Genomic DNA, 11,168 nt, shown 5'->3' with positions numbered 1-11,168 from the left:
AGCTGTAAAGTTGTTTAAATAGTAGTGTTTACAGTCATTTTAGTGTTTATGGTGTTACGTCATCATGACAACGAAGTTGTAAAATTGGATTTAATTTTACACAGAAAAGGTTAGTAAATGATTTTAGCACCTTAAAATCATATTAACACATATAGTGTTTATGTCTTGTAGCTATACTTTTAAAATAGTGAACATTTTCACGTTTACTGATTGGTTCCATTCACTTTCATTGTAAGTGCCTCACTTTAACCTCGTTTTTTGCTAAAATACAATTTAACAATACAATTTAAATATTTTTTTTATGGTAATCAATATTTTGCCATTTAAATTGTGTGTGTATATATACATAATTCTACATCAGCATCTTTTTTACAATAAAAAAAGTCTGTGTTATATTATGGGAATCAATATTGACAATAAGAATAGTAAAGGTAAAACATCCGGACATGTTGCTGATTGCAGGTTACAGGAAGAATGAGCTTAATTATTCTAAAGATAAAGTCACAATGCAAACAAATAATTATGGTTTTTAATGTAGGATTCATTTTCTTACTGAAAAATGTGTCATATTTTTTAGAAGAGAATCTCTCACTGTGTCATATCCTGTTCCCAGCTAGATATTGTTATTGGTCATTTATAAACTCAATTCAGTTGATCTCTATTTTAGAGAACCTATAAAGGTATAAAGAATTACTAATGCACAAGTTTGTAGGTTAAAAATGCAACTTTGATTGCATTAAAACAAGGTAATACACTTGATAGACAATAAGTAGTCTATCTTCAAATCTACACTGAAGAGTCACAGCTATAATTTCTTTAGATGTAAAGAACAAAGGCAGGTGAGCCCTATGAAGGCAGAGGAAGAGTCGATGATCGTCAGTCCTCATAAATAGGAGGGGTGTTTCTAAAGACAAGACGCATGTGCTGAGCAGCGCATTGGGTGTCGAGGCAGGAACTTGAGCGCACGTTCAGTCGCTACAGTTGAGAGATCGACAGTCACCTGCCGTCATGGAGTTGTAGTGGATTAGTTTGCCACATGACGGAGTGGAAAGGGAGCCACAGTTGTTTTTCCAAGCCAAAGGAATATCTACCTCGCTGCCTTGGCAAACAGTTTTAGAGCGTACTTCGCTATTGATATTTATTTATATTTATTTATAACCCGCGTGTTTCGTTTCTAGATTGCACTGAATTGTCCGCCCCGATGCTTTTACACCAGTTCGTGAATGGGACGTTGGAAACGATGTATCCCAGTATTCAGAAAGACACGACTTTCACGAAGATCTTTGTTGGCGGTTTGCCGTATCACACAACGGACGCGTCGCTCCGAAAATTCTTCGAGACTTTCGGCGACATCGATGAAGCCGTGGTGATAACGGACCGACAAACGGGGAAATCCAGAGGATATGGTTTTGTAAGTAACAATGTCCTCTCGTCCATCACTAAATAACCCCACGGTCTTTTATCCTTAACATAACACCAGTAGCTATATGTAAGTTTTTCTTTGAAGTCTTTCTTTAGTACGCAAAATTGTCCAAATTGTTACTCATAATCTGCCGTTTAGTGCCTCATTTAACCGTACAAAAAACGACAGAAACGCAACTTTACGTTATTGCCGATGTCGATGTGAATGTTGTTCGTGCGCGTGCGGACTCCAGGTGACAATGTCAGCGTCGCGTGCCGTTGGCGCATGTCTTTTGTTACAGTTCTGAGGAACAAAAGCCAGTAGAGATCTATAAAAGAAACTCCAGCAACACAATGAACTGCATGTTTTTAATGATCTCCAAATTGCCTTTAAGTCCTAGTCACTAATGATGACCACTGGCTATAGGCTTATTATGATCCTTTTTAAGAGGCCTACATGTTTTTCACCTTGTCCGATTTAGTGCTGAAGGATCTTAAACGTAATCCTGAGATATTGCGAGATTTCAGAGGCACAATATGTCCTCACATTTTTGCTCCACAAGTGTGTGTGTGTGTGTGTGTGTGTGTGTGTGTGTGTGTGTGTGTGTGTGTGTGTAGAGAGAGAGAGGGAGAGAGGGGTTGAGAGTCGCATGTGGCACCATAAGTAGATTATTTCTAAACAAGCATGTCATCAATTATCTCCTTAGCCTTTTGGGTGAATTTTGAAAGCATGGCTTCAGATTTCTGTGTGGTGACCCCTTTTAAATACTTTTGCTAAGCTTTGTAAGAAAAATGGTCAAGGGTTTATCTGCTGTGATGTACAGCAAGGTCAACTGAATATGAAGGGGCCTAGAAAAACAGTCAATGAGTTCATTTGTTTGCCTTTATAATATCAAGCGAGCATTTTATTTTTCCCTCACCATACTTTTTCTAGGCTCTCTGCTGCTGTTTATACTGGCCTAACAAAAGAGTTCTGTGGTGTTACCCTGGTACATTAATAATATCACAGTAGTTTGATATATTCCATGATAATGAATGATCACTGTATTCATGTACTATGGGATTTACACAACGCATCAAGGTAGTATCAAAGAGTATCTAGTGCTTGTCAAAAAACAGGTTTTATTTTACTTATATTTTAAATACGTAATCCCATTACATGTATTCCGTTACTCCCCAAACCTGGCCATAGTACCATGACCAGAAAACCATAGTAGTACCTTGATACTTTTCAGATACTTTATATACTGTATACATTATATATATATATATATATATATATATATATATATATATATATATGGGTGAATTTCACAAAAAAATGAGTTCACATTTCACCCCCACAATAAATGAGAAAACTATATATATATTATCCTCATCCACTAAATGGCTCTATAACTCTACTTTCAGTGTATATATATAAATATATATACACTGTATTATTTTGATAATAAGATTTAATTTGTTAACATTAATGTATTAGATATCATGAACTAAAAATGAACAATATATTTTTACAGCATGTATTAATCTTTGTTAATAGGTAATAAAAATACAGCACAATTTAAGCTCAATCAACAGCATTTGTGGCATAATGTTGATTACAACAAAAATTGAGGTTACAAAGAGGCAATTACATTGGAAGTGAATGGGACCAATTTTTGGAGGGTTTAAAAGGCAGAAATATGAAGCTTATAATTTTATAAAAGCACTTACATTAATTCTTCTATTAAAACTCATGTATTATTTGAGCTTTTAATTTGTTTAAATACATTTTTTTTACAGTCGTTTTAGGGTTTTTTGACATTATCCTAGAGCGCTTTTCATAAAAGAGTAGGGGTGTATCCCCATTGTCCTGACTAAATTCCCCTCATTGGCCCTTCTCAATCATGGCCTCCTAATTATCCTCATCCACTAAATGGCTCTATAACTCTACTTTCTCCTCTCCACCAATAGCTGGTGTGTGGTGAGAGTACTGGCGCACTATGTCATGCAGGTGGATGCTGCATATTGGTGGTGGTTGAGGAGAATCCCCTGTTCACTGTATAAAGCGCTTTGAGTGTAGTGTCAGAAAAGCACTATATTAATGTAACGTTCATTCGTCATTCATTCATAACATCGTCATGGCAACAAAGTTGTAAAATTGGCTGTAACTTTACACAGAAATGGTTAGTAAGTGATTATCACACTAAAATCATGTCTGCACTCATTGTTTATGTCTTGTGGTTATACTTTTGAAATAGTGACAATTTTAACGTTTAAGGAAACGTTGTAAGTGCCTCTCCGGAACCAACATTTTTCTTTTCCTAAAGAAAAGGAAGGGCAAGTCAAAATATTTTTTTGTGGTAATCAGTATAATTCCACAGATGCTGTGGACTGAGCTTAACCTGTATTGAACTCGGAATTTTCTTTTTAAAGATTTATTACATGTTGAAATTAACATTAACCAAGATTAGGCTACTAAATGCTGTAAAGTATTGCTCATTATTAGTTCATGTTAACTAATGTTGTTTACTAATATTACCTTAATGATCCTAAAATATTCTTAATTTTCTATAAACAAAATATAATTTCTTCTTTTCATTTTAGGGTGAAATATGACATATATACCCATCAAGATCTCTTTTTCTCTTTCTTAGTTAATGCCTGTGTGTTCATTGGTATGGAACGACATTGCGGTTTGCCTTCAAAACCAGTTGGAGAGCACAGATAAGACCACACAGTTTCACTTCACGTGGTCTTTTTATTTTCGTGTGTCATCTGCCAAGGTGTAAACATGAACACAAGATAAACAAGAGGGCATACATTTAAAGAAACAGTATGAGAAGGCAACATATTTTGGTGTCTTTGCCATTAATGATAGTCTTTAATATACTGGCTTATACACTCCCTATGTGGGAGACCTCTTAATCTCTGTATTCAGGAATAAGAAAAGAAAGAGGGGGGTTGCCAGTGCAGTTCCCAGAAGATTACTACACAACACTAATATTTTCCCAACACACTCACTTCTGCTTGTCACCTCACTTACTGGCCTGGTTTAGTGACTACTGAGATAATTTTAACATGGTTGTAGCTGTGTATGTATGTGTGTGTGTGCACTTTTTTTTGCTCATGATCTGTCTGAGACACTCGCCACACAATGGCACTACAGAAAGAAAACATACACTCTGGTGTTTACCTGAGAGAAACCAGATCCCATTCTCTTCCTAACTGCTCTGCTGCTGCTGCTCTGGCTGTATTTCTAGTTCCACAAGCCCTAGGGAACACAGCTGCCACTGGGTCTCCACAGGGTGGGGCGTGTTTGTGTGTCTGTGTGTTTGTGTGTGTGTTCAGCTATGGCCAGGCAGCAACAAGCAGCTCGCTCGAAGAGTATTTGTCACGGAGTCCCAAGCTTTGAAAACAAGTCAGCAGTTCAGTCTGATCAACCATTTCACTTAAATACCCTAAACCCTTTGTACTGTCATATGATTAATGACATACACAATTTTTCAACCAAACTTGTTATGGATTGATGCCATGCTTGTATTTGTAGCATGCATTTAGCAATAACTTAAATACGTTTAAGTTCAACCTATTATTTGGAATAAATGCCATGAATTTATTAGTCGATTAGATCAAATATATAGACCTTATTCTCAGCAGCGCCATCTTTGATTTTTGACATGAATGACAACAAGGCTGTGATGGACAGACATGCAGTCACTTCAATGGGTTGTACTGCAGTTTAAAGGGTTTTTGGATCGTTCCGTGGACAAAACATGTAAAAAATATATTTTCAGAACACTCAGTAGACATGTAGACAACATGAGTTGTGGAAAATCAAATGTGATGTAGGAACTTTTTACAGCTTTATACTGTTCGTGCCATTGAAGAGATGGTTAGTCTATCCATCACAGCCCCATTCAAAATCATAGTTGGCACTAGCATGAATAAGGTCTGTGTATTGTACTCAATAATGGTGCATCATATCAGAGTTTATTACATATAGTATTGTAATAACAATACTATACACAGCTGAAGAAGCCTTATGGAGAACATAAGTTGAAAAAATGGTGAAGTGATTTTTCTACGTATTTGCCAGTTGGCAAAAAGACATGTCTAATAATTTAACCAAAGATACAAATTCTGTTATTATTTTCTAACCCTCACGTTGTGGTTAAACAGTCACAGCTGGACAAAACACATCAGGGCTGTGTTCTACGGTACTTCACATTTAACATACACTCGCTAACTCCCCTTAGCACTTCCTCTCGGGAAAATCCCCTCTGCCATTTTGGAAGTCTGTTCCTCCTCATTAATGGAGACAAACCCTCAGCCCCTCGATTTTGACCAAGTGAGTGAGCCTACTCCGAAGTATACTTCAGGCAGCTCCATATCCCACAATGCAAATCAATTGTGACATCACAGCAGATCGAGCTTTATCAACCCCCACCCCACACAACATTAGTGATATTAGTGAATGATATAATGGAAAGATGTTTACAGCTGTAAGTAAAGTTAGGCCAATCAAGCAGTTTAGAAGAGTTTACTGCATGATACTTAAACTAACATGTGTTCATTGCAATGTTACCATTTCTATTAGTGTAAAACTTGATTAATCCTTTCTAACAATTCATTTAATAAAAAAGTTAATTTATAAAAAAACATGACAAGATTTAACTATCCATAAGCCTCGGAAATTACAACTAAACTTTTCCTGAATCTGTGATTTCATCAATATCTGAAGTCATCTCAGGTGCAAATAATCGGCAAATAATTCCACAAAATGACATCAGCCTTATTGCACGAGTGACATCAAGTGATCAAGGGCTTAGGTCTTTCCTTTTCAACTCATTGCACAGTTTCCATTAGTAGTGGGCTATCGTGCAGCCTAAGCAGTGGTGTACATCCGAGTCCATGAGACGAAGGGAAGTTAGTGAAGTTACTTTTAACTTGACACAGCATCCAAAAAATGCGGCATTTATGACAATTAAAAACCATTGAGATGCTCCAAAACCATTCGCCTGATGCATATGTACATTTACTGACAGTATAATTAAATGTAGTGCAGACAGATTTTAAGAACACGTCCATAGATAAAACAGATTGACATACTTAATTGCTGTCGACTGTAGGTTTATTTTCAATGATATGGGAATAAAACAAACATTCTATTGATGTCTAAAGCCACTTTTTGTACTTGGCAACAAAAATGGCCAATTTGACCTTAATTCATAGTCTTGTGTTTGTGTGTTCTTTTTCTCTTTTCTCCTCAGGTTACTATGATAGATAAAACTGCAGCGGAGAGAGCTTGTAAAGATCCAAACCCTATTATTGATGGACGCAAAGCTAATGTCAACCTGGCTTATCTTGGGGCGAAACCACGTAGCCCACCGACAGGTAAACACATTTTCAAGAGTAGGTTCAAACTTCATTTAGAACCTATAATGACCAATTATTCCATCACTTTGAAAGTTAAAGTTTGTAATTTCTGTGCCATTCCATCACAAAAAAGAATTGCAAAATGAAAAAAAAAACACATCTGTTTTGAAACACTCTCCCATCTTCCATTGGTCGACAAACAATGTTACTATGATCGGGCTGGTCGGGATCCTCAAACAAACAAAACAATATAAATACTTGTCATGTTTTCATCCAAGTAACAAAGTTAAATACATTGGAATAATGTTTTGGAATAATAAAATTGGAGTATGGCAAAAACTATTTGTGAATAAAGCATAGTTTCCATCCCATGTGTTTAAGAGAATACCATCGTCACTTCTGGGGAAACTGGTGCAAAATAGAAATGAAAATATAAGTTTGAAGCCACTTTCATGAAATGTAATGAATTACTTGGGGTTTAGAGCATGCAGAACAAATGCTCTGTTGAACTTTATTTTGCTAGCGCTCAGCCCTACGTAGCAACATTGGCTCAACCAATGGCATGAGTTGAGGGCTGGGCTATGTATTTGTCCAACTAATGGAAGTGAGTGGGAGTGTTCAGAAAACCCTGTTTGAAAATATTGTGCAGTTAATTACATTTGATGATGCTAGTGTTGTACAAATGACACATTTCAGCTGTAAGTATTAAATGCTAAGTAGATTGCCTTTTGTTTGAAGTTGTTTGAAAGTTCCTCTGCCCATACATGGTAGTGCAGTTTGTTGGCAATTGATGCAGCTTTGCTGATGATTTAGCAGTGGATGATTCATATTTGCATAAAAACTGATGTCTGGCCTTCTTTTGTACTCCCCACAAATACAGAATACTTCACATACGCACAAAAACACTCTCTCACTCATAAATTCACACAACTCTGCCTAACGCACACACAAACTCACACTTATTTTAACGGGTCGTTTGACAAGTTAAACCTGTCAAGAAATTACCACCATCCTTCATTTGCATCTATGCATGTGTGTAAACGCCTGTGCAGAAAGTGATATCTGCTCACTCAGCATGTCTTTTGTTGCGTTCAACCTCCAACTTTGCATTTTTGTGTGTGTTCTATGACTAATATATCAGAAAAGAGGAAGGGTATTGTACAGGGTGCCTAAATCACCTGTCCTAACACACCATATTCACACAGGATATTTTGGCCTCTACTCTTGTTCCCGTCCAAACATGTCTGCAACTGTAGTCCTGTGTCAGTCTGTCTCTCTCTCCTCTGCTGTTGTGGGCATCATCGCGTGACTCGCGCCTCGGTTCAACAGCTTTCTCAGCCCCTGCGTGACTATAACGTGTGATGGATAATATGTTACTCTGGGAATGGAAACAATATTGTTCATGAATATAATTTTTGTATATGAGTGATTCTTCTGTTAGTACCACTTGAAAGCTTCTTATGAAATTGAAGAATGAATGATTGTGATGTCATTTAGAACAAAATCTGTTCAAAAAGGTGTTTTTGAGTTTGTTACAGCTCATCTGGGCATACTTTTAGGAAAACTTCTAATGGGCTACTTAACACCTTCTTACTGCCATTGGTTCATGCATCGGTAGGTGTGACCTGAAGATCCATCTTCTATGTTTACATTGTTCAGTCTGTCAAGAGCAGTCAACATGAACGCACTGGCATGCAGAGTTAATAGCAAGCTGGTGCAAATGTACCTAGATCTGTATGATCGCTCACGTTGAGACATTTTCCAAGACCATGTCATGTAATTTTGTTTTATTAGTCTACAAAAGGAATCAAATCTATTCTAATACTCTTTAAGTGCACATTCACTCTATTGTTTGATATGCTGCTTCACTTGCCTTCTGCAGCGAAAGCCATCATTATCATTCTTTTGTCTTTATTTTGCCCATTAACACTCTTTTATACACCAAACTTTGCTGTAGGATCAGTGTCATCATATATTACAATAGCAATGTGTAATCGGCACATATTATGGCCGCATAAACCGCGTTGGCACATTAGCGTTATTAATTCAGAATGTAAACAAGACAAATTATGCATTTTCTAGTGCATGTTACTTTAGTTCTTCATCGAGAGGTTAAAATGCATCTTTTACTGATTTAGTGTGAATTCTACTCATAGAATGAGGCATAAAGTAATTTAGAAAAATTAAAATTATTTAAAACTGAGCATCCTCATGTTTAAATGTATTTCTAAATGCCTCCCACAGCGTTGTGGCGGGTGTCTGAAAGTTGGTAAACAATATACCATTGCTCGGCTGTTTTTAGCTTTACCCCTGAACGAAGAAGTAGTTCTCCAGAAGTAAATCGGGGCCTAATTGACTTACAGACCTTATTCGCAGTAGAGCCATATTTGATTTTTCATGTGAATGAAAATGAGAATATGAAGGATAGACTTAGTCATTCACTTTAAGATAAGTAACTAGTCTTTTGAAGTGAATGACTTTTCAGGAACTTGCCCAGCACTATTTATTGTAGAGGGGAAGTTTAATGGTGTGTTCACACTTGGCAGGTTTGGTTCGAATAAAACCAACTCTGGTGCGATTGCTCTAAAAGTGCGGTTCATTTGAAGAAGTGTGAATGCTGCCATCCGAACCTTGGTACGCACCAAACAAGGCCCGGTCTCTGTCTGCTTCCAAACAAACTCTGGTGCGGTTCGATTGATATATGAATGCAGCATGGACCAAAGACGTCTAAACGGACCAATAACAGGAAGTAATTTGCCTAATACTTACCTCAACATGCCTGGATCTTCTCATAATAGGAGCTATGTTGCCCATTACAGTCGGAACCGCCGTCTCCTTACAGCATATCTTCGTTTTTGTGTGCAACGGAGGAATTCCGGCCACTGTTTTGACTCCTTTACAAATGTTTGTAGCTTTCGTTTGTTCTCAAAAATGCCACCATATATACATAAATCCAACGAGCGCATTTCGCCCAGAAGCCAGCATTGTTTTGGATGTTCGGCAAGTTCTGTCACAAAATATATGTCATAAAAGCTGTCCAATCAGGTTGTGACCTTATCCTTATACCTTTTGTTTTGTATCTTTAGGATTGGTGTTAAAAATGCCAGTGTGAATGCCAAGCAAACCAGGACTAAATGTATAATTTTCTTTTTTGGTCTGGACCAAGAGAACCAAGATAACTGAACTACGAGTGTGAACTATCCTACCTAGAAAATCTAGGTAGGATACAAGCCCAAAATAGAGAAATTCTGGCAACTGTAACATTTCAACACACTTGAAAATTAGAATAAAGAAAATTAAGAGACAAGAACTTTTTTTTTTAAACTGTTATCAATCCAATAAAACTTGAAAGATTGTTTTTAAAGAAAAATTATTATTCTTTGAAATCATCCTAGACAAAGGTGCGGGAGGGGGTTGCTGAGGGTGCTGAAGCACCCTCTTTTGAGAAAGAATTGAAAAAAGTATCAACGAAATCTCATATATTTCATTGTATTTATGCAGTATATATAATGCAATTTTCGCTTTCGGTATATGATTTATGTTAATAAAAATGGCGTCCTGTTTCGGAAAGATCTGCTGAACTGAAGAGAGCCCATGTGATGAATACTAGTGAACTTTATTTTATTCTCTTCTTATTTGTGCTTTTGTATCATTACTGTTGTTTAATAATAATAATATATATTGTAGTATAATATTACAGTTTATGAATAAAACAAATGAATCAATCCTCAAGATTCATTTCTTCTGAAGAATATTGTGCTTTACGCATGTGTAAGCTCATCCTTTGAAATGATGATAATTTACGAAACAAAACAGTACAGGTTAGAGCTTTTGTGTTCACGTGATTCGTCGCCCTGCGGAAGGCGCTAAAACCACAACTGAGCAAAAACTTCATCTTCTGGTGTTTGTTTGTGTTAAACATGAATCACTTGGATATTCTCATGAAGACATTTACTAGCAACACCTCTGAGTGCAAGGCCACATTTGGGGTCTTCAAGTAACCGGTAGGACATTTCTTAATAGCTTAATATTTTAGCACACAAGTTCATTTTGATAGCTGGTTTGTCTGAACAATTCTATTGTGTTTTATAGTTATTTCTCATTCACACTGACACCACAACCGATTTGAATGTGGTAGAATATAACTAATGCATTGGCTGTCTTATTGAATGACTTAATTGCTGGTGAAAGCATTCTATTGCAGGGTATTCAGCTTTACAGACTCCATATGGTTAGGATTACAGTGGAGGTGGGGTAAGGGCATCTGCTGTCTCTCAGGAACAAACTGAGGCACCTTTGTACAATGGCCGTACAGTGATAGGGAGACACGTGGTTCTCTGATGTTCTCGTTGCCTGAGCATGATGTGTAAATCATCCACTAAAATTGCAGCACCCCTTGCCAAAAA

At 36.9% G+C, this 11,168-nt stretch overlaps 1 pseudogene; it reads left to right on the top strand.

Moving 5' to 3' along the window:
- The first annotated feature begins 937 nt into the window (after positions 1-937).
- The window catches only part of LOC127619195 (RNA-binding protein 38-like), a 34,858-nt pseudogene continuing 24,627 nt past the window's right edge, over positions 938-11,168 (top strand).

The sequence above is a fragment of the Xyrauchen texanus genome, chromosome 25 (assembly GCF_025860055.1).
Source record: "Xyrauchen texanus isolate HMW12.3.18 chromosome 25, RBS_HiC_50CHRs, whole genome shotgun sequence".
Lineage (NCBI taxonomy): Eukaryota > Metazoa > Chordata > Actinopteri > Cypriniformes > Catostomidae > Xyrauchen > Xyrauchen texanus.
Note: the sequence above shows the minus strand (reverse complement) of the source record. Positions and strands in the feature narration are given on the sequence as shown.